We start from the raw sequence: 25,860 nt of genomic DNA, 5'->3' as shown, positions 1-25,860 counted from the left end.
GACTACATAAGTTTGAAAACACAGGCCCAAATTGCTTTGATATGTGCTGGCAATGAATTGAAAAATATGCTAAAATACTTTTAATTCCCTTTCAGAGGTTCAGGGTGAGTGGTATCTAGTTAATATTAGTCCAGGCTCACACTAGCAATGGGGCAGGGATAGTTAGCAGGTTAAACGAATTTCTGGCAAATGGAAGGCAAGCAGCAGCAGTTTTTACATGTGAAGAAATTTGCAAATCGCGGCAAAATTCGCGGATGCGCCGAGCGCTATTACAGAGGAACCACAAGGACTATCTCTATCGTTTTGGGGTCCTAGGAAAGCCTAGGATCTCAGCTTCAAAATGGAATTAAATGGGCCTCGTCACGGATCTGGTCAGGGTTTTAAACTGAACTCTGGTCTGGTCTGGTCTGGCCTCTGCACTTCACAGTGATCTGGGTCAGCTCTCTCTGCTGGTCTGGGTCTCTCTGGGTACAGCACTGCTTTCTCTCTGGTCTGGTCTCTTAGTTCTGGATAGATAGATTGGATAGATTGAAGTCTCTAGTTTGGCTCTCTGGAGGTTGATGGAGGTAAAGTATGGATTTTTCCGGCAGAGCTTCCAGCGGCAGATGGATTTTGAAGGTCCCTATCTGTCCTGTCTGTCTGCTTTTATGTGTTTAGAATGTGGGTGTGTTCTAGCATCACTGACCCTACCTCTCTCTCAGCTTCTAATTGGTCAAACTTCCATTTATCATTTGATTGGGGAATGAACTGTGAGTCAGAGGGATGTCATTTTATGGCTTGCAGATAGGACACTCCTCTGTCAGATTGCACACATTCTATATTTGATAATAAAAGACATATTTCACAGTTACACAGTTGCTTGAAATTACATATACATGGTGTGGCTGAATTTAGCCATGTCTCTGTCCAAATCTGCTCTTTCTAGGAGCTTGCATTCAGAGATGGCACATAATGGACTTTTTAACTGATTTTTCAATTTCTGACATGGACCCAACTTTACATACATGTGCGCAGGGAGTAGGGACATTAACTGATGAAGTTTCAGACTTTTAACATGCATACATTTAGAGTAATATCCACTTTTCCGCTAAAACCCCCCTGAACACGCCACCGGGTCGAAAAACCTCTTAAAATGTGGGCCGAAAAATCACAAGAATTATGGTATCATTTATAAAATTTTCACATGTCCGCTCTATGAGTTATTCATCTTTTTAGAGTTATGTTCTGGCTCCAAAGGGGTGTGGTTTTCTCTCAGCACAAGGTAGAAATACTGGTTAATCCAGTTCTGCCAAGCCAGCTTGCTCTCACAGGCAGTGCCCCTCCCAGCTCCTGCCAAGAGGAAGCTACATTTTACGACTGCGTAATAAAACCTTTGCCTGAGTGAAGAGGGCTTTGTTCACTCTCCTGCAGAGCACAGGTAATTCAATTATCAGATAGATGGCATATCCTTAGTGTGGGCAGCAAAAGGAAGGTTGGCCTGGGAACACAGTGGTGACTCAAGTTTCACTCCTGATGGGGGTAGCTGCCAAGCAAAATCAAGTTCCTTAAGCCAGACCTTCAGCTAACTGGCAGGTTTTTTGTTGCTTTTTAACTTAACTTGCAATTTTACACATGCAGCTAGGATGCTGAGTCTAAGTGCAAAACTATGACATTTCAACAGTTACAAAGGCATGTGATACCAAACATAGGTCACTCATTTAATCTAAACATTTTCGATTTTAGTGTCTTTAAATCCAGTGCAACTTAAACTGCTGCAATCCACAGCTCAGCCAGTCTTGTTATAAACCTTGTCTTATGATCTTCATTTCCCAGATTTTGTAGGCACACAAAATTCCATTCTGCCAAATGTCTGCTGGTGTTCAGTAAATAGTTTGCACATATTGCAATGTTTGAAAATAGGCATTTTGACTTGCCTTCAGGGAAACAGAGTGGTTTTAAAACGCCGGCTTTTGGATAGTGGTGAGTACTGGTACTGCACCCATTTTTGGGATTTAAGAAATGAATTCCCCACAATTCTAGGTTGCATTTGGCAATCAGCATTTCCATTCCCAATGGTTTCAGACTACTGTGCGGGTAGTCCAATGGTGGTTTTAAAGCGCTTTGAAGCTAACCGGCGCTACTGTTTTTCCTTTGGCAACCCATTTCCCTCATGGCAACCCGGCCTTTCATTCTCGCACTGGTGGGTGGCAAGTGAGGCAACCATTTTAGTGTGCGCACAAACTGCGCAGCTTTCCTGGATTTCAGCGCACATGTGGGTTTTCCGCCATCTTGAATTTTCTAAGCCCACAGCACCAAATGTTGTGGCATGATAGCTTAAACGTGGGTCAGGACACCCAACAGTGAAGGTCTGCAGTCCAGTGCAGTGGTCATGTCCAGGTCACCAGAAGCCATCCCGATGTCCAAGCTGTGGCTGCAGCACTGAAGAACGAAAAGACGGTGAATGGCGGAATCCCAAAACCCGACACCTAATTCTGCCTCTGCACCCGTCACTACCAGATGTCATCCACCAAGGGTCTTACCTTCTTCAGCCATGCCTTGTGGAGATCCACAGCAAGTTTCACCTTCATGGGACATCCAAGCCGGCGTAACAACCCCAAATCGGAGACCACCATGGAAGACCTGCATTGGGGCCTTTCTGACACTGCTTGGTTTATATATATTAAGTTACCAATTTAGATTTCTTGTACAAAGTGAGTCTTATTTATTTGTGTAAATCTACCTGACTTTTGAGCCTTTAACAAAAGTACTGTGTTATCACCTAACATAGTGTGTGGACATCCCATTGTGGGGAGCTTGGGGGTTCACTGTACCTAATAACCAACCTGCATCACCTCCCTTGAGTCTCAGCCTTGGTTGCTCGTCTGTAGCTGCCATTAGAGAACCTTGCCTGGGGTGCTTTGTGCCTCTACCCAAACTATATAGTGGGCAGAGGTACAGATACCCACCTCCAGTCTTTACAAACAGCACATAAAAGGAATGGAAAAACACTTCAGGATCTTACTCGGTGCTTCTCAGTATGCTATGTAGGCTGCTGGACCTGACACCTAAGGGACACCAGCAACCACAACAGGTACCCCAGCAACTGGTGCACCCACCCCCCCCCCCAGACAGCCCATCAGGCTGTGCCCCTGCCCCCACCTTCAAATGGCCCATCATTCTGTACACACCGCCTCTTTCTCAGGCAGCCACCAGGCTGCACCTCAGCCCCCCTTCAGACAGTCCATATGCATGTACCCCAGTCCCCTCACCAGGCAGACTATCAGTCTATGCACCAGCGACCCACTCAGGCAGACCATCAGCCTTTACCTCCACCCACTAAACAGGCAGCCCACCAGCCTGTACCCCAGCCTCCCCCACAAAAGGCAGCTAATCAGCCCATGCCCTACCCCCAACCCCTCAGGCAGCCTATCATGCTGCACCCCACCACTCCCACAGCAGCACCAGGCTAGGAAGGGGGTAGGAGACCTCGAAGGCCCTACAGACAGAGGGTGAACAGGCCCAGATTGTCCCAGCATGACCTCACAGTTCAGTAGGTCCTCACCATTTCATTGCCTGGACATGCCCACCATCTACTACAGCCTCCTGGCAGAAATCGAGTGCTAGATTCAGCCTGAACGGAAGACCGCTATGGCTATCCACCCTCTCCCCCCTCTCCCCTGTTGAAGCTGTTGATAGTTATCCATTTGTATGACACAGGCACATTCCAATACACGGTGGCCCTGGCACATTGCAATACCCTGCCCTGCTTCTCAAACATTATTGCACAAGTCCCGAATTCAGTGATGAGAGGCCTCTACCACCACATATCCTTCCCCACCAACCCAGTTGTCCTCACCCAAGCAAAGACACAGCTCTGTGCCATTGAAGGCTTCCCCAATGTGGTGGGTGCCATTGACTGCACACATGTGGCCCTTGTACCACCCTGGGCAACTACGGAAACAAACACATGCAAAATTCCATCAATATTCAGATGTCTGTGATGCAGACCTGCCCTTTACACATATGTGTGCCAGGTTTCTGGCATCCACCCATAGAGTATGGGGGTTGGGGCGAAGGGGAGGTAAACTAGAGGGAGTAGATACAGGGCGACCACAGTTGGAAAATTAGGACAGCCTAAGAGCACCATGCATGTGGCAAAAAAAGCCTTTGATACATAATGAAGAGGAGGGGGAAAGACAGAAACACATGACATTGAGCTCTAAGGCAGCCATCATGTCCCTTAAGGATCATGAGAGATCCACCACAAGGAAAAGCTAAAGTAGCCATAGAAGCACATGAGTTGTGGCTCAGACAGCCAGTGAACAGTGGGGAACAAATTCCAAGGTCTGTTGTGGGTATGACAGTACAGAGTGACGCCACCATTTATGGGCAAGACAATCAAGACAACAATGTACGCAATGATTTACAATGCAAATGCATACAGGGGAGAACAGCTATGGGGTGTCTCCGTGCAGGAATGTAGATGTAATGTGCATAAAGGGATATTTAAGGAAATCACTGCATCCCCAATGGAAACACATCTACAAGAAGTTGTTACGATTGATGCAATGTAAGGTGCAGGCATGCATGTGGATTGGGCGTATGTAGCAGACATGCAAGCAGGATAGCGCATCCACAGGCCACATTATTTGCCAAATGGGAAACACACCATTGAGACATATAGAAATACACACAGGTAAGAAGACCCAGTTATCCAAGGTAGAGCAACTGCCCACATGTATGCTTTCAATCGGTCCAACTGTCACCTGCATGGACAATTGTCATGTGCAGTATGTCCTCCTCAATGCGCCCCATGCCACATATGGAGAGCCTGTGTTGCATAGTACTATGATCAACACACTGTAAGCAATGCCACACATCACCCTGCATGAAGGCTGATTCACATAGCACACAGACGAATTAGCAATGTCTCATAGATAGTCAAAGGAGGAAATGCAGAAATGCCATTTCAATCCCACACCACTTCCCAGATCTGCTATAAGTCTTCACATGGAAAATAGAAAATAGAACCAGCTCTCTCACACACATGACTCTACTTGTCTACCCTGAATTCCAAAGCCCAAACCTGCACAAATAAGCAGCTGCAACATGCCTGCTCCATAATGTTTTGTCAGGACAATGGGCCTCATTACAAGTTGGCCGGTGCGGAATTAATGTGCCGGTCTTAACATATACCGGCACGTTTCTGGTGGGGCCAAGGTGACATTGGCCTGTGCAAATTGTACTCGCTGGAGGGTGTCCCGGTCACCATAGCTGTGCAGCTGCTTCCTCTTGCTGGTTGTGGGCCCTGGCTCCATGCAGCTCTAAGATGGAGAACTATTGTCCTGTAGAGAATTGGGGGGCTCTGCACCCTCAGAGTGTTCATCATCTTCATCTCCCTCCTCCAGTGCCAGATTAAACTCGGTGGAGGCTGCTAGGCAGTTAAAATCTCAGGGGCACCCTCGCAAATTATCTCCTAATATGTTTAAAATTTTACCAACCAACAATTTGAATACACCAATTGTATTACACACAACTAAACATTAACTAAACATTAACAATTATTGTTATTAAACAAAAAAACGTTTTTAAACATTTTGATAAACCAACAAAACTTTACATTTTCACTTTCCTCAATTTGTTTGTGGTGAAATCTGGCCACAAATACAAAATCCAAATTAAGCACTGGCGGCCGCCAGGACCCCTGAAAGGAGTGGGGCCCATAGGCCTGTGCCTACTTGGCCTAATGGATAATCCAGCACTATCCTCATCAGGAATGTCCTCATGCTCTCCTGTAGGGGCAAAAACACAATTTAGTGTTCTTGTATTCTGAATGTTCATTGTACATCCCACCTGATATTGTCAAAGGTATGCATGGTAAACTCTTTTATAGTATATTCCATGCACAGATGGGTATTTCTCTGAGTAAATTTGTCCAAAGATATTGCCATGTAATAGTGTAGGATGTGGGTGCGATTTCAGCACAGATGCTGCGCTGTGCATGCAGGTCAAAACTTTGTGGCATGTTACCAAAGTGTCCTGGCCATTTACTGGCAGCGAGGCATCACTGGGAATCCTGAAGAAGGGCCATGTATGGTCCAATTAATGTACCCATCTCAATGGTTGGAGTAAAAGACTGTGGCAAAGACTGCTCCTGCATTGGCACCTTCGTATAGGTGATGGGGGTGGGGGGTGTTGTGAGCCCAGTATTGGTGTTGCCACTAGTTCCTTGACCCACCCCTGTGCTATGATATGATATGGCATTTGTAACGCGCCTATACACAAGTGCTGATGCATCATGCACGTGTTCACCTGTAGAAATGTTGTATTGGATGCTATTGTAGGAGTTGATCACATCCCATCTGTGTTTTGGTATGTGTTTAACCCGGACTCTATGTCATGGCAATCCATGTGTTGGAAGCATGCATCCTGTATTGTCTGGCTCCTATGAGATGGTCACAAGACACACTTGACATGTATGCTGCCTGGAAGAGTAGCCATGTCGTATCATAGCACATGACAAATGGCTCTAACAGTCATATGCTGGCTTCATACGTCTGGTGGCTGGCCATTTCACTCATTTTCATATGACCATGTAAATGTCTGCCTGATGACATCTCATGATGTGATTGATACGGATGTGTTTGTCTCCCTTTCCCCCCATGTGTTTTTGAACATATGTTGCTAGTTAACTGATGGGCTGCATTTCCCTTTCCCTACTCACCCCCACACCTCTCCAACCACTGTGGCATCAAACAGGATGTTGTTGGGACAGAAGCAACAGAGTTAAGAGGGCTGAATAACTATTCTTTAAAAGGGACAAATTACATAACACTTTATCAAAAAACTCCTTGGTTACTATTCAAACAGTGTCACAAAAGGAATGAATATCCATTTGCAACTGTGGGACACTTTTTTGGCGTACATGCCGCGCAAGCAAGCGGAAGTGTACAGGGCGAGCTTATCGCAACCTGTAAAATAAAGCCCAAAGAGTCTTTTTAAAGAAATTAATTTACATTAATTTGCCTAAACAAGTATCTTCAATATTCTTGAAGGTTAAACCTAAGTGGGAAAACCCATACATAACGTGGATATTTGTTTGAAATACTGCAATTTTATAGGGCAAATCGAAACGAACAGGAATACATCCTTCCTTGCCCTTTACGCACTGTTAGGCAGAGACTAAAACTAATAAGTCACTTTTAAATATAAATAAACTCCACCAATAGTTGACTGTGTTTGGAAAGCGTAGTGATAATTATAAAGTGACAGTCCGTTTTGTTCAAGTTTATTTTCTCTCCTGATGCACAGATGACACCAATTTTAAGAACACGTAGCCCGGGATGGAATGTTAAAGGAATTCAGATGGCAGGCCAGCTCTTAGAAGTTGTCGTGGGGGAGGTGTGAGCTTGTCCAGAGTGGATGTCTCCCACAGAACTGTTTTTGACTTGACGCGGCGCTAAATAGCCCCACCTTGCTTTGATCTGCCCGACTTTCCGGGCAGACACGTCGAATTAGATAGAGATCGCCGGTTCCTATCGTGGAGGCGGCAGCCATCTTAGCATCAGTGCATCTCGGAGCTATCTTCGCCTTCTCCTCTTTGATTTCTCTTAAATACACAGAGTACCAATCAATAGGAAAGTACATGCTTTCATTAAAGAAATAGTGCAAACGAAATATTTAAAACCTAGCACATCCGTCAAAGAATGTGATACCAAACAAATGATCGATTCTACAGCTAGGAGCAAGACATACATGGATTGTTTAGGACACCAAATACACCATTTGCAGGGGAAAAAAGGTATGGTCGATTGCCATATTGTTGCCTCTCACATCATCACCAGGCTCCCGTTGACTGCTTTTTTCTGTAGGAGTTAAGGAATAGGACACATACAGTGCAGGGCAGGCCTTAGCGGCAGCAGCGCACTGGCCCAACTGGCATCCGCCATGCCCCCCACGCGCCCGTGGTCAACAGGGGGCCAGGATGGGGGGGGTTAGGGGCAGGTTGCACCACATTATTTGTATACCTCCTTGCTCCGGGGCCTTGCAGGGAGTTAATCCGTGGAATAGAGCGCTCATGCTAGGGCATGAACGCCCTATTCCTATGAAAATCACCTCGCTCCTGCGTTGGAGTGGGGAGGTGATCATCTCAACCCTATCGTTATTAAATGCACCCAACTGCGGGCGCATTTATTAACAAAAGGGCACGTGCCGTGCCTTCTGCCACTACGCCAGCTTGGGGGAGCCCTTGAAAGACTCCCCGAGCTGGCGTAGCAGTGGGATAATGGTGCCCTGGGGGGCATGGAGCCCCGGGTCGTCGCCCGGCCCGCCCTGCCCTAAAGCCGGCACTGCATACAGACTGGTTACATTTAAAAATGTCACCTTACACTGTGTCTCTAGTTTGTGTATTTTTTTTTAGGTGTCCAAGTTCAGTCACTGCTTATGATTCATGTAAGATAGCTCAGAGGGTTGAGCATTCCTTGCTGAGATCTGTGGGGATCTGCAGGTCGCAGGTTCGAATCCCAGCAAGCAGCAGAGTAGACTTTTGATTTTCCCAGTGGGGGGTAGTGGAGGGTGGTTGGACAACATTTTAGGACGTTCCGTTGAAAGTACAGGGACTTTCAGTGCAGATGGCCTTTCCGGGTGGGTGCCCGGGCCCTAGAGCACCTGTGTATTCAGAGTCCCTGCCGGCAAGGCCAACTCAGCCTTTCATCTTTTCAAGGTCGGAAATGAGTATCAACTTTCGTTGGGTGATATTGTTGTAAATATGGTCTATGTACAGCACTTTTGGCAAAAGTGCTATATAAATTACATCATTAAATAGATTAAAATCCCAAAATGTAATCAGGGGCACAGCCAGCCACACAATCTTGGGGGTTTGGATAGGTTTCAAACCTGGGTCACGAGTGGGGCCAAGAACTTGCATACGCACTATCCACAGCTCCTTAGCTTTGTGTGCTCTGGCCTTGGTAACCCTTAGCGGTGCCATCCCCCATTGGCCACCCCCATTCTGGGGGGGGTCAAAACAAAGACATCATGCACTAGCTATACCTGCTAATAAAATGACAGACAACTGTTTATATTTGTTATATTTGGAAACACAAGGTCACATTTATTGGAGCATACAACAATACGGGGTTGTCCGAGCCCTAAGTAACTTCACATTTCAATTCCTCAGACTTGTAAGGTGTCCAATAGGCAGGGCAATGTCATTGGGCCTCATTAGGACCCTGGCGGAGTGGGTTTACGCCAGCGTTATTCGCGGCGGACCCGTCCGCCCTACTACGAGTTCCCGTAGCGCCATGGAACGTTTTCCGCCTGGTTTTTCCGGGCGGAAAAATCCATGGCGCTATGGGACCTTGTTGTTAATTACGCCACCGTATTTTACGGTGGTGCAATTAACTCCTTCCCCACTCCCATTATACCCTATGGGGCAAAAATGGGAATGGGGAAGGGTAAAATGGGGAATGGGGATTTACCGCCCCGCCAAGGTCGGCATGGGGCGGAAAATCCGCCAACCTCCATGGCGCTATCGGCAGCTTTCCGCCGTGCTCCGCGGTGCATTTAGCTCCGCGATTTCCGCCAGGGTCGTAATGAGGCCCATTGTCTTAATGTTCTGGGGGACACTTGTCACTTGCGGTTTAGCAAAGTAGCGGACATACACTTCTGTTTATAACTGTGCCTCCATGCTCTTCTGCTACCTACTGTAAGGCGAGGGCGAGGGGGACTTCAGGCACAGGGGCTGAGGAAAGAGAGTGAGCTCGCCAGTCCTCCCCGCATTGTATCCGCTCTCTGGCACTCAGTCGGATGTGACCGGGCCCAGGGACGCCCCTTCTTCTTGGAGGAGGCAAGGTGGGAGTGCCCCCTAGGGGTGGAGGGTGGCCAGAAGGGCCACCCGCTATGCAGGCTGTCCCTCTAGTGCCCCCTCTGGGGGCTGGACGTACCCTAAGCGGTGCCATCCCCCATTGGCCACCCCCTTTCTGTGGGGGCCAAAACAAAGACCTCATGCACTAGCTATACCTGCTAATAAAATTACAGACTACTGTTTATATTTGGAAACAAACAATCACATTTATTGGAGCATACAACAATATGGAGGCAGTCCCAGCCCTAAGTAACTTCACATTTCAATTCCTTAGACTTCTAAGGTGTCCCATAGGCAGGGCAATGTCATTGTCTTAATGTTCCAGGGGACACTTGTCACTCCTGGTTTAGCAGAGTAGCAGACATATGCTTCTGATTATAACTGTCAAGCAGTAATTCTTCGGGACCACTGAATCTCGTTGACAAGGAGTCTCAACTGTCCCCAAGGGACTCTGTGCCCGTCGTCCGAATTTGGCTTGAGTGCGGCCATCGGGAAACCGCGCATGGCCGAAAACCGCAGCGTCAAACTCCTCCCTGGCTAGGACTGCCCTGAAATGCTGCCACACTTTAGGGGTGGCCCCCCGCTCTCCCCAATGCCCCCACACAACACCCCTACTTACCAAATGGTCTAGCTGCAGCCAGCCTTCATCAATGCCCCCAGTATAGTTGTGAGGAAGGGATCATTCCCTTTGTCAGATAAATGCACCCCATCCGCCACAAAGTGGGAAGGGAGCAAATTCAGGCAAGAGTGTCAAACAAATCCCAGGCCCTATGCCTTTGCAAATTTTTTGATCCCTTTGTTCAATCTCCGCCTGGACTTTTCCATCCATATGTGAGACGCAGTCCCCTGCCACTGTAGTCTGGGCACCACCTCTGACCAGATTATGTCAGTGGCAGGCAATTCCAGCGTCAATGTGCGCAGGCCCACTTGTATGTGGGCCCATAGTCGGCCCCTCCCCATGATGGCAAGGTCGTTCCCCCCTAAATGTACCAATAAAACTCTGGGTGCCGGCCTCGACTGAAGCTGCCTGTACACCGCTGGCAACAAAGAATGCCACCTCATACCTGGTGCCCCGAGCCAAGCCACCCTGTTCTTTTGTAATCCTAAATCTGGAATCAGTATCCAGCGACGGGACGCGTTCTCAGCCTGAGTAATAAATGAATGCCCCATAATCCATATCACATCATTTGTTGATACAAATTGTACAGTTGAGAAACATTTAAAAAAAAGCCATAATTAGTCATAACCAAACAAGTCAGTTCCTTAACATGCTGAGATCTCCCTTTACTCAGTATCTGCACTGGACTCGCCCTGTGTCCTAACATAAAGCTGAAAGCGGTTTGACTTCCATCTGCCTGTCTTTTGAATTTCCGGTGCCGGCATGCCCTGCAGGAAGGCAGTCGTGGCAGCACCTATCCGGAAACTGTGGCAGGACCATACCTTGTCATGAACTCCCACTGCACCCAGCGTGGTTGACAGAATTCTTTTAAATTGGTAGTTGATCAATGGAGCTCCGCTAGAATGCATAAGGTGGGGGCCTGGCTGCTGCGGCCTCAATGCCAAGAAAGCCCTCAACAGCGCAACTGGGCAACTGTCGCTGAGGGTGGTTTCATACAGCACCACCCATTTGCCCGCGCCCCCTTGGTCAGTCTTGCACTGTTGCAACTTGATGTTCAACACTTCCCTGTCAGCCCTTGAACCAAACTGCACATCCTCCAAGTCTAGAGCTTTGCCGGAGCAGTCATCCTTAGCTGCTGCTACTAATTCAGTGACCCGAAAAGCCCCAAAAATGCCAGTGAAAATGCCGCCCTGAACAGTGCCACTTTAAAATCATCAAAGTTTACCCGAGGCAAGGTGCGTAATAGCTTCTGCAACAATTCAAAGTCGATGGGTTTCCGATCATCCTGCTTGGGTCCTTCTGACCGGCCCCATCCCTTCACCACCATGCATGCTAAAACGTCTTTGGTGGGGTCCTTCCTTCCCCTTAATTCACAATAAAACGCTATGGCTGCAAGTTGCCCCATCACAGAGCTCCTGCTCTTACAATCAACATGTGCCCATGCCACAAAGCACGTACTTGCTCCTCTAGTGAACAGCCTGATTTTTGCAATGCTTCTGACACACTCAAAAACTTACCGTAGCCCTGTCGGTACCTGGACGTATTGCCTGGTGTGAGCTATCACTCCCCCAAGTTCCAGAGCTCCTTGTCCACGACACCAGCTGCCACCACTTGCTCCTCAACAACTGCCCCTCATTGCCCTTGGATGGGCCTCCCGAAACTTGCGCCACTGAAAATGAGAAAGAGCGTCAGCGGCAATGTTCACCACACCCAGTACATGTCAAGCCCTGAATTCGATATTCCTGTGTAAGCAGACCTCTACAAATCTCTTTAAAAGGCTCAGAACCGCTGGGCACGATGCAGACTGCATGTTTATGGCCTGAACCACTGCCTTGTTATCACACCAGAAGCACACTCTCTTGTTTTCCAATTCCCAGGGCCACAATGTGAGTGCTAAGACAATGGGGAGGAGCTCAAGCGCCGTGATATTCTTTGTTCTCTCCTTCTTGTGCCACTGGGTTGGCCTTTTTTGTGCACACCACTTTTGGCTCAATATTACCCCAAATCCTTCATTATCTGAAGCATTTTTGGTGCGGGCATTGGCCTGTTGTCCTATAGGCCAGTCTGAGTCTGATCATCAGCAGGTGTGAGCTTAACTCTGAGTTAAGTCTTTGGCTTGGTCATTTGCAATGGGAGGCAGGAGTGCATTGGTATGGGTAGGCGTATTTCCCCTGCCACTGTACACTCATTGCAGCTGCCTGTTCACTGCTCTCAAAGGCAGAGATTTCACAGGCTCTTGCTGTTGCGCCCCTTTGCCATCAGTGCCCTTGACTGAGCATAAAAGCAGGGTGCTGCCGTCTGCCTTCAACTTTCTCACTTTGGCGCACTGGATGTAATGAAACATGTATGAGGAGCCGTGCACAGGCCATGCCATGTAATCTCATTAAGACACGAGCTATGGGGCATACATGACAAGTGTCATTGAAAAAAACTCTGAGAGTGTGACATTTCTATCTGATAGCTAACAACATAAGATGTGGGACCATTTTCCTATGTGTCACCAGCACAAACCCAAACTGCAAAGCTATTTCACTAACGGGTAGTACTGCATTTGTATCTGGTAGTTAACGCAAGGAGATGCACAACCACTGTCTTAAGTACACCAGCCCAAACCTAAACTCAGAGCAGTTTCTAGACAAAATTGCGGCCACGGCGAAACACCACCATCTCCCCACCCCCTGTTGCTCCTCTCCTGCCTCCCAGCACTGCACTCCCTCTCCGAAATCATTAAGTCATTGCAATTTAAATACTGTTTTATTGACTTGTACTTAAAACTAATAATGTTTGTCTTTATTGTCTAAACGAAAGTCATGCTCCTAGATGATTGTGCTGCAAACGCGTCTCATCGTGCTCCAAACACAATTTGAAACACACATTACTTGATGTATAAGCGCCTTACAAATGCCCAATAAATAAATAAATATATAAAAGTGTAGCAAGAGCAAATAGCTCTCTTCAGCTGGTGAACGCAGCACTGAGGCATCCCAAATGCTCTCGCGTGAAAATACAAGGCGAGTATGAAATAAAGGGAACGATGTAGGCGGTGGTGAAAAAGGAGGCAGTTCACAGCTATATTAAGTAGGGTTAGGTTAATAAGTGCGCCTTGAAACTACTTCAAAGCGCTAGTCACGTTGCCATATGATCTTAGTACCTAGACAAAGTATGTCATTACTGGCCAAATCGCGTGTGAGCATGAGCATTAAATAAGAAAACCTGTAATATGGGGAGAGTGACTGAGTAAAGGCTCAGAATATCTAGAAAATGGCACCAGCACTTAGGCACGTGGTGACAACAGCTGCCTAATGGTGTGAGCTGCTGGGCGTATAATGTTATCTTGTGGCAAACAGTTGCATGCCGACTAGGCCTTTTTTCATCATGAGGGCAATGCATCAAGTACCATCAGTGGGTAATAATAACACTGATTCACACAGATTTCAGGAGTGAGCCATCTACATGAGACACTATTTAAAAAAAGGACACTATTTAAAAAAAGCAAATTATAAATACATGCTGCAAGCACGATGACTAGAAAATTGTGCTAGTTACTCTTGTCTGGCGGCAAACGATTACAATTTGTTTGAGACCTGGCCAGGGTGCGAGTTCCTTACTGTATGATGACAATACCTGCAATAGGATGTATGTAACATATCCTGGCAAAATCTATCAAATGATCGGAACTTGGACAGGGGATTATAACACTAGGCAAATTGTGAAGGCACATGGACACGTGATCGCAATACGTAGAGTAGCAACAAAGAACACCTCTTCACTGCATACATGTCAAAACTGTTGGCTTTGATAAAACTTGTTTTCTGTCTTTGCACATACCATTTCTTCACAGTAAATTACACGCACACACTTACACACGCTTGTTCTTGGGCACACAACGCCAAGCCTTCCATTTTTCCAACTCCTGGCCCCTTTGTGAAAACTTAAAGGGCAACAAAAAACATAATGGGTAAAAATATAGATTGTTTCCCTACTTGCTCAACCTTTTATGCCTCCCAGTAAACAGCATAGTTTGGCAAGGTGACGCCAAGCCTCCTAAGCATGTGCTCTCCCGTGCTGGGCTTTCATATAACAGATTAATACTTCCCGAGATGTGCGGTCTGTTTTCTCTTTTCAGCTGAATTACCGTACCAGAAAATAAAAGTTTTAAACAAAACCCCCGGTGTTCAGATGACATGGTGTCACTCATTTGATTGCCCCAAAACATCCCACAAAATAGAAAAATTAGCCCAGAAGCTGCTAAATTAGCATAAATGAATGGCAATTCCTCCCCCTTCATATTATGCTTTCCTTTGTCCATTTAATTGTAATTGGTTATTTATAACACTGCTTAATACCCAGAAGTTTCTGAGCGTGCACCTGGGGGATCGAACCTGTGTTGCTCTGCATCATATTGCTTCCAAGGCAAGCACGTTGCCACTGAGCTGTTCTCCTGAGATTTACTTTGTTCTCCCATCCATGCACACACAGCAGCCTACACCTCCAGGCAGTCTCTGACCCTTTCGAGTAAGCAAAAAAAAAATAAAGTAGTTTCAGTCCACCATAAACCCCAACCCTGCATTCCAAGATTGCAGTGCTAAGCAGAAATGAACACTGTCCAACGTTGTGGGCTATTTAAACATTTTTAGTTTCACAACAAGATGCGAAATCGGAGCATAGAAGCCATCTTAAATTAAAAAAAAACTCTGAGCAGAGTATTAAGCCATTGGCTGCATCATGGTAGGTAGATGGGCAAAGCAGATTTGGTATTCTGCCTCTCTATTGCAGTGCTATCTGTAACTGATGTTAAAATGCAAAGCTCCAGCCTCTCTCCCAGGTGGGAGCTTTTCAGACTGCCCCTGCTGTGCCTGAGCCGTTGCCAGGTTTGGCCGCCCCTAGGAAATGGCCTGCCTAAACTGAAAAGTTATTTTGTTAGGCGGCCTTAACCCCACATTACAACATCTATCTGTGCTGGAGAGTGGAGATTAATCCTGTGGCTTCCCTTCAGTGCCCCAGATAAGATTTTGAAGTGGGAGTATTTTTCTCCTTTTTTTTTAAGTTGGGAGTAAAAAATGTTTAGAGAGTAAAATGTAAGTCCAATTCCCAATGGGAGTATTTTAAAATCGAGTAAAAATATGTTTTAACTGGAATACAGTAATGTTTTTTGCAATAATTATGTATCACACCTATTGGCACTACGTGGTCCAAACGCATCCGTGGAGCTGTGGATGAAAGAATGGGAGGCAAAAGGTTCTATGAGTCTGTTTTCAATTTTTTGTTGGGAGTAGTTTTACTCCCCATTTTAATTTTCTGGGAGTTTTTGCCTATTTTTAGGTAGTAAAAGTGGCCTATACAGCCCTTATCTGTAGGGCTGCTTCCCATCTTCATTTAGCACTGAAGTTTTCATTGTGAGCATAGCTGTATCAATAAACCCATCGAATTATTATGCTTTGAGATTGCACGACATATTTGCTGCATGGCCTATGTAGAAAGTTCTGTATGGGCTAAATAACCCACAGTTATTTTCATGTACCCATGTGGTAAATATCTGATGTGAACACAAGCCATAATTATCTAATATTTTGAAAGCACCTATGAGATACGAAATATCAGATATTTTACTATACTCACATACTCACGAGGTGAGGGCCTTACGGTATCAGAGGTAAAAGTCCAAACAGTCGAATTCACTGCTTCATATTTACCTGGTGGGTGTGCCAAAATATTCCGTGTGGCGTCTGTCATGTGACAGTACACGCACGTGGGCCGCATTTCACTCGTCGCTTGTGAGACGTCGTAGTAGAGCGCGCCTTGCTTTCTTATGTTGGACACTTCCCAACTTGCTGACAGGACGTCATGCACAGCCACTTCAGAGCGCAGACAACGCACTTGGACGTGCCCTCACTCTCACAACACTCTTTGCTGTTCTGAATGGGCGGAACGCGGATTGAGCCCTCTCTTCACCTTCGTACTCGAGGGCCTCATTTTGACCCGGAGGATTAAGGCATAGCTCTCAACCATTTGTGTTACAAAGGCGGGTGAAATCACCCGATTTTGTTTTTGGCGGGTGAGACGCCCATTGGAATGAATGGGCGTGCAGGAGCCTTGGAGGGTGAGTCACCCCTTTACAAGGCGGGTGACACCCGCCAAAAGCGTGTGAGTTGAGAGCTATGGATTAAGGTACACTCTGTCACTGTGGTATGGTGCTCCTAACTTTGATCCTGGTTAGGCATTAACTCAATTTCTTGGCAGATGTGCATGTGTGCACCTTATGCATGTGAAGTACGGGAACAACTTCGTTACAATTGAGATAGTTTATGAAAATACACCGAGCCACGTGGAAATGCGTGCGTGGACGGAGCTGCGCAATTGGACGTGGAAAACTCCATTGTCCGTCTAGATGCACAACTATACTGCTCGGCTTCCATTGGCCTGGTAGCGGTTGCAGATTTAAGGCAAAGCCTACGGCCCAGTGGGCAAATATTACAGAGGGCCCCAGGTGGGCAGAGCCTAAAGTAGGCAGAGTTGCACAATGATGCACTTTGGGGACATATGCTTTATTTATTTTTAAGTTGTGCTTTTTACAGTTTTCTGTGTTTGGGGGTTTGTCTGAGACAGCTGGGCCTCCTTGCAGGTTTTGCTGTCAATGGTGGTAATATTGAATGATGAAGCCTGAAGCGAATGTTTGAAATTATAGGGTTCAAGGCAATGGGAAGGGACATTCCAGGAGGTGATAACACAGGGCAATTCCCACAGCATGCAGAACCATTGTGTCCACTGGGTTCTTACCCCACACACTTGAAATGTCATTCAACATCACAGACTTAAAGGAGTTCAACTTTTAATCTCAAAATATGCTAGGGATGTTCTTTTTTTGTGGAAGCTGGTTGTGGTACTTGAAAGACCCCTTGACGCCACCCACCACCTCCATATCTCCTTCAGCTCCACCGGGCCCTGCTGCAATGGATGGGGCATAAGGGCAGGATAGTGAGAGAGAAAAGTAAAGAAGGAGCAGGTAGCATGGATACTGATGGGACGGGAGAATGGAGAATGAAGGAGGGAAGAGCGTGAGCAAGAGATTGAGAGTAAGGGAAGGCAGGAGATAAGGTGATTTGAAGTGGGCCAGGTGAGGGTTAAAGGTTGAATAGGTACAGAGAATGAACAAGGGCAGGAGAATGGGGCAATAGTTAATGAGGCACAAGAGTGGGGGAAATACAGGGTCAAGAGAATTAAAGGGAGGGAAAATTGAGAGCAGGGGCTTCAGGAGTGTAAGGAGAATGGGGAATAATGGAGTTCTAAAGAGTGAGGAAGAAGTGAAGAGCGAGGGAGGGCAGGAGAAAGGTAGAGAAGGGAAGCATGTGAGTGAGGAATGGGGAGTGCAGGAGCAGCAATGTAAAGGCAAATGGTGTGGGACGTGGGTAAACAAGGGGGGGAAATGGAGTGAAGGAAGGCAGGTGAGTATGCGAATAGCAGCAAAATGAGGAAGAACATTTGGCACAAATGGAGAAGGTAGGAAAAAGGCAGGAGGATTAATGGAATGAGGCAAGAACATGGGATGACATAGTGTTCAAAAAGAGAAGGAAAGAGTAGGATAGTAAAGAGGAAATGGCTGATAAGGAAGAAAGAGGGGACATATGAATGCTTTTTAGGATAAAAAGGAAGCATGCAGGAAAGGAGTAAGATGAGAGCCTATTTTTGAAGTGAGCACAGTGGTCGAAGTGGGCGGGAGCGGTGCTCCTCTGCTTTTTTAATTACATTTTACTGATCCTAAACTTCTGTTTTAAAAAGAAACCACGCCAGAGTAGTTTTGTTTTAAAATAAAAGTGTAGGAAGTAGTTGAAACTCGCATTTCAGTGCACTGCATTGAACATTCTCTTAAACAGCAGGTACATTTGTTTGGGGGTTCTATTGTGCGTTGGGGGGGTGGCGAGGAGGTTTGTAGGGAGCGGGGCAGGATAGCAGGGAAAATAGTTCCACTGCTTCTTTTCATACACTTTAACCACTCTGTGAGCAGGTGCTTGTCCTATCTGCCCACCTATACGCAGTCACAGCTGCAATAGATAAATGAACAGGGAAACAATTAAAATGCAGCCACTTAGATAAGGTTGTCTTCAGGGCTTCAGATGAGGAGAGTACCAGACCTTTTTACGCATGAAAATCTTGTATATACGCAAGCTTTATTATTTTCCTGGGTACATTTACACACAGGTTTAGAGCAGAGGGCAGTGCAGTTACCTGACAGAAAGCAGAAGGCTTCCTGTGATTTTTATCTACATGGATGTAATTGCAAGCCACCTCTGAAACGGAATGTAGTATTTCTCTGAAGCCTTTCAAAAAATAAACTGCCCACTGATTTAAGGAATGGTTTATTTCCATTCAGATTCAGAAGCACTGTGCATGTTTTCCTAGAATTTTAGGATTGTATAATTAATAAGATGGAAAACTAAGTTGCAATTGAGAATTTCTTCTTTTTTTTCTAACAAGTTATGCTTTTTTTCCAGTAAAAGCAAACCAGTATTGCACAGTTGTATTTTTCAGAGTTCCGGTGCTGTGTGCATTAGCATGCCGAGGCAGATCATTTTTACACTTCTAATTTAATTTGCAGTTTAATTATAAAAACAGTGTGTAAAATGATGACTATGCACAGTCTAGTTTACATCCATTCAAGCTTGCAGTCAATGCGTTACATTACTACAAATGGTCAGTGGCAACAGAGTCTTTGCTCAAGGGTGAGTAATTGTCATTACACTGATCACAGGTGTTCTAGCCTCTCAAATCTTCAAGACTACAAATAAAACATCCAAAACCTGACTCTCAAGAAAGTACAAGCCCTGTTCAAAAACAAACAAATGAAAGTTACATTGGTAATTGAAATAGAAACTCAGCAAAACCTGTACCTGTGATAATCCAGATAGGTATTTAACTTTATGTAGCGCTTCATAAATGGTTCGGCATACATCTAGGTACTGTGATCATTATACCTCAGTCGATACTCAGTTAACCAACCTCTGAAGGATGTTAGCCAATAAGATAGCTCAGCCGGTTGAGCACTCATTGCTGCAATCTCTGCATGATCTGTGGGTTGCCGGTTCAAATCCCGGCAAGTCCAACTCAGCCTTTCATCCTTTAAGGTCGATAAAGGAGTACCGACTTTGATTTGGTGGTAATTGTTATAAATATGTTCTATGTACAGCGCTTTGCCAAAAGAGCTATATAAATAACAATTTGACCACTAGATTAGATATAGAATTTAGTATGGAGTCATTTCCTCTCTGCACTGTTGTATCATAACATTGGCATACCATTAGGTAGTAATAGCTCCAGGAAATAAGGACTTTCATTAAACATCAAAAGACAATTCTGGTATAGAATCTCAAAACACAGAATACAAATACATGCATGCTTTACTATATAATTGGCTAGGTTTTAGGGATTTCAACATTTAAATATATACAGGAGAGATCAAATGGCCAGAAATAATGAAAGGTGAATTCTGTCAAAATGCAGAAAGCTGCCGCATAGTAATGATATCCATACAGTTTTTTCACACGTCGGCTGGATGTCGCATACATTTTACTCTCTTGCGAAGGAGAAAAGTCATTTTTACTCTCTTAAAATAGCATTTACTCTCAAAGTTTAAAAATAGAGAGTAAAATACTAGGGAAAGGAAGAAGGGCCTGTCTTTTCTCTTCTGAAGCAGGATCAGCTGTCCAAAGTCTTCACAGCTCACACTTTTCATGTGATAGTTAAAAGTGCAGGGAAGCACAACCTCTTTCCCACTGCTCCCCCAGGTTCAGCTTTGTGTCAACCTCATTTCAATAAACCGATTAGAGTTTGATGGCCCAGACACAGGGGAGCCTGGGCAAGGATTTTTGTCCCTTAGAAAGTGCAATTGTTGGGTGATAATAAATGGAAGGGGAGTATAACGCTACATGCTGTGTAAAATAGTGGCTCAAGCAGATGCCCTTTTATTGAATTCTCTTTCACTGTGAATGCCTTTTTTAAAAAACCAAATGATATTGTTTTGAGGTCCACATTCCTTTGCAGGCTGCTACTGCAATTGTGTATTCAGGGTGGTGAATATAAAGTTATAACTGTCCTTTTGCTTGACCTATTTCTATAACAATGTATATAATGTCAGGTTGGTTTCTTAGGTGACATGTGTACTTTTCAAAGCATTGATAGACATACCAATTATTTAGTTATTGGAAACCCAACCTTAAAACATATTTGTGACCTATCATGGAACAATACGTAATCAAGTGCTTAAACCCCAGCCTGAGTCCAGATACTGATTTGACCACTTTAACAAAATGTGTGATCCTGGGCAAATCATTTAATCTCACTGTGCCCGATCAGCTGATATTGGGTTTCGCTCCAAATAATTTAGTTAGCAATTTTTCCTATGAAGAAAAACCCTCATGGATTACTAAACTATTGAGTTGCTGTATATTAATAATAGTGAATATGTATATATTGCACAGCACATTATTCTCTTGGCTTACACTTGTTAACTTCTTTTACTGTCTTTACCAATGGTTTCCTAGCGTACTGAAGACTGATGACACTGTTTTAAATGTTATTTACTGTGATGTTGCTTCTGATCATGTCAATCCATATTGTGAAAATGATGGTTCTGCATATCTTGCTGGACAGGTCAGGAAGAAATTAGAACGGTTCCCAATTAATTAATCGCTGGAAAAAACACAAAGGGACACTCAATATTTTGTTAACCCACTTTCAACACTTTCCCCAATTATTCTAGGACTAGAGTTTGTTTATATAATTGCACCAGTCCTAAACTATGTTGGGAAGGGTGTTTAGTGGTTTAAAAAAATACTGAGTACCCCTCAATGTTTTTCCTAGCCAAGAAATCACATATGGCCCTTAGAACATATCATTGCCTTGTATGCCTAACAGTCCCACAGTGTTGTGATATTGTTCTGTGCATGTGTTCAGAAGCTTCCGGTAAGGAGCGGGGACAAGCAGCTGCCCCTATTTTGGCTACTACAAAGCAACATATTTCTCACGTTCATGGCATTAAATATGCACTGTGCCTTGTGTGCATGTAACTGAATACTTTAATTGTGCGCTTTGCAGCAGTTTACAGACTGGCTCTGATAGCGCCCAACACCCAGCAGGGATATCATCTCTTTTACTCTGGTTTCATCTGCATTGGCATCTTGCTGACAGAGCAATTGCAAACGTTTTAGTTTAGTGGTTCAGGTCCACTCTGGCAGCCAACCCCTTGAGATCAAACAACATTCTTATTTAAGGATTCAAAGGATGCTACAAACTGTGTCCATCCCCCACCCACCTGTAAGCAAGTGGGTACCCACAATGCTTTGCTCAGGTGGTTGCTCTGAACTGGAGGTGAACTTCCAGTAATGGCTACTGGGTAGGGTTCTGGCATGTGCGACTTGGCTCAAATGGTTTATTCTATTTGAACATAACACACAAAAGCCACACATACAATAGAAGTGCGCTTTTCCATCAAGTTGCCTTGTCACCTGCTACATGTGTTTCTTTTTTCCCTCATGCAGGTCCACAATCTTACTCTGCCTAGACGTATTCAATCTGCCGGTTTTGGAGACCTCAGTCATATAGTTGGTTCTGCCCACTTCGCCCATGTGTGAACCCCCACTACACATAATTGGGACATGAATATCTGCCCAAGCCAATTGCCCAGAAGTGGGTGCAGGAGTATTTGGGGTGTTAAAACTCAGGATAGAAAAGCATTAATTAATAATGGCTTAGGTGAGGAAAGAAGGGGGAGCAAAAGGGGTGGGTGAGGATTCCCTGTTTTGTTAAGTGGTGTTAGTTGTTGATTATTGGGTTTCACACTTACGGGGCATGGTTCAGCTTACAAAACTCAGCTTGTAGTCTTGAAAAGCCTGTTTCCAGGGGCAGGCTAAATAACACAACAAAGGAGGTCTTCTTGCATTAGAAACTCCCAACCAGGGCTCAAGTCGACGGTACACATGGGTGGACAGAGTCCCGATCAGAGGGCACATTGATATGCTAATTTCTGGTGACACCACATTCAATTGGTATGTTAATGAGTCCCCCCACTTCTTTTCTTTTTTAAGAACTTGACCACTACTCCCAAGAGCTTGCTATCCTCTTGTCAAGACAACTACAATTTTCTGGCTATAAAGTCTTGCATTTGTGCTAATTGCATAAACAATATTCTGCTCAAGCAGCTCTGAACTAGAGGTGAACTTTCAGTGATGGCTACTGGGTGGCGCTGTGGCGTCTGTGACTTGGCTTCAATGGCTATTCTACTTCCTCGTAGCAAAAAGCACTCAATAGACATACCAGAAGTAATGAACGGGGCAAATCATATGATGATTGCCAGGCAGTACTGGTGTGGGCATTGTGTTCCAGGCCGCAGTGCACTGTTTGCCACCAAAATGTAAACTCTGGTTGTAGTCAGGAAGTCTTGAATCTCTTCCCAACAGCCCCAGTCGTCCCTCTTCTAGGGATTTACCTGGTGTTTTTACCATCCTCTCTCTGTCCATGCAACAATGCTCTAGCCCCTCCTATTCATGTTTATTATATCGGATCATGTTCCAGGCAGTTACCACAGAAACTGTGTCTTGCTTCCAGTGCTTCTGCTTTTCTGCGACTGTATTACGCCCCCTTCTTTACCTTTACTATTTTGCAAAAGTGCTTTCAAACTCCGTAATAATCAACGTTGGGGTGTTTGCAGTATTACCACCTTGTAGCTCTCCAGAAATCTCCAGACACACAAACTCCCAGCCTGCACTGCTCCAAGTCATCCTTTAAAGGGGGACACCATGTTCTCTGTGTCTCATACACATGTGTGCTTGATTCATACAATGGTTTCATTGCGTGTGTTTTTTTTCCTACAAAATATACCATCATTCATGCAGCAGGTCTAAAATCACCAATACATGAGCTTTTTCATTCAGATCCTTCGTTTTTTGTTTTTAGGCAGGGAAACGCCTCATTAGAGCAGGGTCAGAGAGATGTTTTCCCAACCCATTTAAGTTGAATAAAAGTCTTTAACCCAAAACATGACAACTTTGCAGGAAGACTTCCCATACAAGAGGGTTCTCTACCGCCGCTGGTGGAGTTCGACATAGAGGGAACACCAGCGAGCCTAGGTCCACAAGGGGCACTATGGGATGAGAGGCTGGAGATTTATTTTGACACCACGAGCTAAATGACAATGCCAAGAAATCAACCCTTCTTTATTCTGCTCGTCTGGCTGTTCACAACATTTTCAAGACATTGCAGCAAATGACTATTTCTGCCCCATGGTAAATGTTGACCATGAAAGATGTGTCCTCAGGGCGACAAAACAAAAGGAAGAAGAGATGTTGGATGCCTTCCATGACAGACTTCATCAACTGACATTCACATGTGCACTGCTCAATGAAGAGGTCGCATGAACTCGTTGATGTATGTGCATCCAAAATGCATGTAATCATGGAAGCTGTGAAGATTGAAGATGCGTTCAAAGCGAGAAAGCAACCAACAAAGCCATTCAAGAAAGGCGGAATCGGGAGAGGTGAAAAACACATTGAAACCGCAACTGTCTGCCCACAATGTGGATACAATTTACCTCATTCAGGAGAGTGCCCAGTGAAGGGGCATGCATGCGGCATTTGTGGCATGCATGTCAGTTTGCAAGAGTATGGCGAGCCCAAGCGCCTTCCATACAACCGAGAAGTAAAGCAAAAACAGACGAAAAAGGTTGCATAAGTAGCCCCAACAGAGCAGGAAAACGAACCTGCTGGAGAGGAGGGTGATGAAGGGGAAGCGTTCTTCATATTTACTGTGCTAGGAGGAGGTCAGAGAAGCACAGAAAGGGTACAAAACACAGACATCCCGGTACTGATAGGGGTGTACCGGTGAATGTCATGGTGACAACTCACTATATATCGTTGCTACAGGCCCCTCCCCTATCTCCAACACAAGTGCAAATATGTATGTTTGGAGTACCTCAGCAATTACCCTGGATGGTGGGAGACATGAGGACTTGCAGATTAAGGCACGTTTCTGCAACACCGCAGTCAGTGAAGAGACTCTTCTAGGGTGTGTAGCTGCAGAAACATGACAGATCGTGAATTTTAGGTTCGGCATGCACCCCGAGGTCATTCATTCTCTGATACAAAGAAGGCAGCCCACAAGAAGGACGCAACTGTGAAGCTGTGGAGAAACCCGGCAACCCATATCCTCAGCACACTCTGTCCAGCGGACTAACCAGTAAGTGCTGGGCCTCGTGCTGCCAAAATAAACATGCGGCCACCAAATCGCTTCAGCATGAGTCAGTCATTATGAAAACGAAGTTTTTAAACATGTCAACGGATATCAGTTAGATATCGGGAAGAAGGATAGCTCAGGGGCAACACGTTTGTCTTGGAAGCAAGACAACATGACACAACACCTGTTTGAATCCCGATCCCGTGCTTAGAAGCCACTCCCGGTATTTTGCCCATTATAAATGCACAATAATATAAAATAAATAAATACCGACTTATCTGAGCTATCTAGCACTCCGAGGGAGCAGCAATAAAGCAGGCAACTTGTTAACAAACAGAGGCTTGTGTAAAAGGAGTTTGGGCACGATTGGTGTATTGCTTGTAGGGTAGTGGGAGCTGTAGTCTCAGACTTTGAATGTTTTCTTGCTGCTATTTTGGGAAATGAAGAAAAGAGTAATGCACAATAAGAGTCTCCTGGCTGTGTCACAGAATACCCGTAATCAAGGCATTCCATCTGCCAATCGGAGATAACACTAAGGGACATACAGTTTTATCCAGCAACAACAAGCAGTTTGATATTGTATAGTTTGTACTAGTTGTGTTACATGCAGTTTCATAGACAGCTTATTGACATGCCAGAAGCCTAATGAACTTCCAGTGAGAGCTATAGCTGTAGTAGAAGACGTAGAACTTGTTAAAACGGTCTCACTTTGCTGACCATCAACTTGATCTCCAAGAATTGAACTGCCAGTATAACCTTCCTGACAACTATCTAACATGGTCACATCTCGGCCGCGAGGAGAGCAGCTCACTGGCTCCCCATACAAGAGCACATCACATTCAAAGCGCTATCTATTACCCACAAGTGCCTCTCCAACTCGCCCCCATCATCGCTCTCCCAGAAATTCACCAAAGTCCAGTCTTCAAGACCCACTAGATCTACATATGCCCACTGACTTTTAACACCAAGATTCAGACTGGCTAGAGCCGGCTGCACCAGCTTCCATGTCCCGGCAGCAAAACATTGGACCTCACTACCTCAGCCCTGAGAGGTGAGCAATCCTAATGGGCCTTCCACAGACAATTGAAAACACTGCGCTTTACATAGAGAGACCTGGTCACACCTAAGTCTGATTGACTTGAATACGCTGTTTATGTCTATGGTAAGGCAACTAGCG

Source organism: Ambystoma mexicanum, chromosome 4q (assembly GCF_040938575.1).
Source record: "Ambystoma mexicanum isolate Mex_15411 chromosome 4q, UKY_AmexF1_1, whole genome shotgun sequence".
NCBI lineage: Eukaryota > Metazoa > Chordata > Amphibia > Caudata > Ambystomatidae > Ambystoma > Ambystoma mexicanum.
This window is presented reverse-complemented; position numbering follows the sequence as displayed.